The following is a 4,806-nucleotide window of genomic DNA, read 5'->3' on the forward strand; positions in this document are numbered from 1 at the left end:
TAAGATGAAAGTTAATTGCGTTGAATGTATCTTTTATCCAAACACACACTACTACTGGAAAAGGTGTATAGAATGACGATTCTAAATTATATTTAAAGATGATTTTGAATCGTTTTTTAAATCAACGTCGTTGAAAATCAAAGCTTCTGATGATGGTTTCATAAAAAATTGTCTTTGAAAATGGTATTCTTTTAAGACGATTTTTAATTAAAAATCATCTTAAAATGTTGTTTTTTAAGACAATTCTCTAACGGTTGTTCAAAGAACCGTCTTAAAAAATAATCTTCTAAGACGGTTCTTAGTTAAAAATCGTCTTAGAATAATATTTTTTCAAAATAGTTTAGAAGGATATCTTTCTAAGACGATTTGTCAGAGAATCGTTTTAGATGGTCTTTTTTTTATTAACAAAATAAAATAATGAAAATATTATTATTAAAAATTATATATGTATATTAAAAAATATTTTTACATTTTTTTAAATCAAGAAATTTCATATTTCATGCACAACAACGTATAAAAATTTCATATTATTTTTAAATAAAAAAATTATATTAAAATTTATTGATAATATAAACTATAAAGCACTTTGAATATTCATCAAGAATGCAAGCCTTTTGAGTGAAATAGGAAACAAATGAAAAGGATAGAATACTAAATGAAAGTTCTAGATGTTGGTTTACATAAGAAATTGCCACAAACCAAAAATTAAGGAAGGAAACTGTCAAGCAGTTATTAACAAAAAAACTAACTATGGTAATTAACTAGCTTAGCCTAATACTTGAAAAACTAAATAAACACATAAATTCAGACTTTAAGAATGCAAACACAATATATTTCATAGTTTAAATGTAGTAGATAACTACCAGGGGGAAGAAAAGAAATGAAGCATTGATACTTTAATTTAAACTCACCCATAAAGCCTTTTCCAATTACACTTTGGGTCCAAGTTTTTCATCAGTGCGAACTTTTTCCCTTATGTACTTCTACAAATACAAAAGGAACATAACAAATTGACAACAAATGCATGATACACACCCTAGCATCGAGAATAAAGTTGATTAAAAAAAAGAAATAAATGAGCAATAAGGTAACATCTACATGTTTTATTATTAAATAAAAAGAAAGAAAAAGGAAACTTAAAATGTACCACTGCTGTATAATTTTGAAAAGGCTATATAGATGAGGAAACAATATTGGCATGTTGGAAATAATCCAAGTCTCACGTCGGCTAAAAGTAATCTCACGTTCGAATATATAAGTGAGAGACAATCCTCACCCCTTGAGCAACAGTTGATTTAATATTTTAAAGCAAGACGTGTTTTATGAGAATGTTTGCAGGAACAAAGTCAATCAACAATTTGATTTAATATGTTATAAAATAAATTTACGAAAATATTCATAATTTTTTTTTTCAAAAACTCAAATTCTTGAATACTAATCCAAACGTATACCTTGTAAAAAAAAATCCAAATGTATACAAAAAATATGCCTTTTTTGTTTCATAATATTAGTCGTTTAAAGAGAAGAAACATTGTTTCATTTTAATTTTCACTTTAAAAATAAAAATAGAGAATACTTTTCTTAAAAAAAATTATCTTTGTCACATTGTTAACAAATTTGTTTACTAAATTAAATGACATGTATGTCTAAGTCAAATTTAACACATAATGAAAGTTATAGGATAGGACAACGCAAATGTGAGGATTTTGAAATATGAAGCCAAAGTTGACCTTAGAAAAGGTTAAGAAGTGAGTTTGAAGAAAGGGTTTTATCTTTGAAAGAGGCAAATAATAGTTTGTCAATAAACTTACACTACACCATTATCAATACATTAGCAATCTTGATATTAAATAAATAAATAAAAACTGTTTTGCAAATTTTGGGTTTTCTAACCTCTACCGCAGCAGACAAGTATGCTATAAAAATAAACTAGAACTCCATGAGATAGTTGATAAGAAGGAAAGGAAAAATGGAAAGCTATCACAAAGTATTCAACTTGTACTTGTTCTAGAGTTAAAAACATGATCACATTCCAAGATCCTAACCGTCCAAAATTTGGTATGAATCCCTTATAAAAGGCAAAAGGTCCATGCAAAACATCACATTCCATAACCAATTAGATGCGATAAATGAAGTGATACCCATTGGCAACATAGTTCCTTGTTTAACAAGTTCATACAAAATAGACAGAGACCAGCTATGTGATCATCTCCTCCTATATTGACACATTCAATAGTATTGAAAGAGTTTTCTTGGATAATGCCTGATGCCTCCCCCTCTCATTCCCCAACAACTAAAGCCAAATAAAGGAAAAAAGGCATATAATGATGATGTCAAAGATCACTTTTGTTTTGGCATATAAGGGTGAAAATGAGAATGTATAATGATCAAAGCTAAAAATTCACAAGGGAGTTTGTTCCACACATGCTTGTGGCTTATGCATAATATACACCAGTCAACAACAACTCACAATCAGATATGATCAAATTCTATGATGTACTTTGTTAAAAAGTCACAGCAACTATGCTCAGATATAGTTAATATTGATAATTAAGGGAAATGGGGAAGAGAGAAAAATAATAATAGTGGAGAACAACCATACATCATTTTTTAATGTCTTAATGAAACAATCAAAGGTGCTTTTGTAACTTGAATCTCCCATCATTCTCAACTTAACCTGTACATAGAAGGAAGATAGCACAATGGATTAAGGGAATGACAAGACTATTGAATAACTAAAATGCTCACTGAGCAGCCAAAAGAAGAAAGAATAAGAAAAGATGTCATATAAATCCACCCCAATTGATCTTAAGATCAGCTTGTCAACAAGAAATCCTTATTGTTATTAAACATTAGATGTATTTACTAATTCAACCATTTTTTAATATCCCTAGATTTATCAGTTTAATATAGTTGAATAAAGAAAGTCTAAAACTTATAGAAAATTGTAGAATATTAGCACACTATGTATAAAATGATGATACAATAAAATACAATTAACACTAACAATTTACCACATCAACAGGAGAGCCATCACATACTACAAAAAATCTTGCTCCTAGACCAGTAAGAAGGTGAGTTACAACATTGTCGGTGAATCCAGGAATTTTCAAAATAGTTTACAACAAAACTAAGTTAGGTTATAAAAAAATAAAAGAGGAAATATTATAAAGTTTTACTCCACAATGCAGTCCAGTGTCTTTTTCATTACCTGTTTCACTTGATCATAACTGCCTAGTTCAACAACATTAATAATACCATTCCTTGCTATGTAGGGACCAATCCCAGTCCAAAGTGCTCCAACTCCTTCCTGTGTGTAGAAAGCAGTTTGAAAAAAACTGATTATAACCTGAAAAGGATTGAATAGATCTTCCCATTTTCACAAATCATATCAAGTCATACGCAAATACCTGTCTCATAATTGTTGAATAAGCATTTAATGATCTAGAGTAGATAAATGAGACAGAGAGAGATAACTTACGTATCTTGCAGGCAACCACGTGCTTGTTGTTGCATGAGCAAACTAGGAGGTCCACGAGGCAGATGGTGTTTAGGTCACTCACGCACCCCTCGTAGCTGCATTTTCCGGATCCCTTGAATGGGGTGATGGAGATAGGTAGGTTGTAACCATCCACCAAGCTCACGCCCAGGGTCAACTTCGCCAGGGTTGCTGGTGGGCTTCCGCCAATGGTGTTGCAGAAGAGGGACCGTCATAGTCACCGGTGGTGTAACGCCCGTGCCCGCCGATGTCGAAGGTGCAGTCGTGGCGACCCCATAAGCGCCCAAACCAGAGGTCGGGTAGCTGAAGCGAGTAGGCCCAGTTTGGTGAGAGCTTGAAGCCTCCGCGGGCCAGAACAAGCTTTCCTGCGCTGGGCTGGATCCTAGGCCACACTTGGTGGGGGCACTTGTTGTAGAATATCACTAACGATGATGTTGAAACCTTGAGCACTATAAAGAGGAAAAGGATGGTGGTGTGAAGGGGAAGAAGTTGTTTTGCAAAAGTATGAATCTGTTGCTCACCTACTAGAGTGGGTTTGATTCTGGTGGTGGACGCATCTTCTCGAGAGCCTAGGAAGGAGGAGAGAAGGCATTGGGAAGAAGAGAGAGGCATTGGAAAGAGGAGAGCGAGTGAAGCGAGGAGAGGAAGAGTCACCCGTTCAAATTTAAAATTGCACAAATTTAAAAATGGTTTTTCTCGAATCTGTGTTTGAATAGTGTAAAACAAAGGCGGTTTCGTGAAAATTGTCTTTGAAATGTTGTCAATATTTACAAAAATGTCACTGCCCCCAAACAAAGATGATTTTGCGACAACCGACTTTAAATGTGTGTCATGGAATATGCTATTTTTAGTAGTGACACTTGTATTCTTGTGTCTGCATTAGATCATCCTTTAACTAGTGTATGAGCTCAAATTACTAAGCTATCCCAATATCAAGACAAGAATGTCTAAGTTAATTACCAGTTTGACCAATACAGTTATTAACCTAGAACTACTTCTCAAATACTCTTACAAATTCAACAACGGAACAAAAAAAAAGTAAAGGATAAACCTGAGATTGATTTGATTACAAGTTCAAGAAATAGCAGCAAAAAAATATTAGTGTACTCAAGTCAATCTCATATGTCTCAAGTCTACTTTTTCTTGTTCACCACCTGAATTAGTGTGTTTTCAACCCAATTTTTTATCCATCTAATCTTTTTTTCTTTTTTTTTTTATCAACACGAGTTGTTGGTTCATTCAAATTTTTGATATCATATTAAAATTTATGCACAACTCCAATAGAAAGTGAGTGTAATAGACCTATA

At 32.6% G+C, this 4,806-nt stretch overlaps 1 pseudogene; it reads right to left on the reverse strand.

The window, feature by feature from the left end:
• Positions 1-929: 929 nt before the first annotated feature.
• Positions 930-4,111, reverse strand: LOC100801706 (thaumatin-like protein; annotated as a pseudogene).
• Between the last annotated feature and the right edge of the window lie 695 nt (positions 4,112-4,806).

The sequence above is a fragment of the Glycine max genome, chromosome 12 (genome assembly GCF_000004515.6).
Source record: "Glycine max cultivar Williams 82 chromosome 12, Glycine_max_v4.0, whole genome shotgun sequence".
NCBI classification, from domain to species: domain Eukaryota; kingdom Viridiplantae; phylum Streptophyta; class Magnoliopsida; order Fabales; family Fabaceae; genus Glycine; species Glycine max.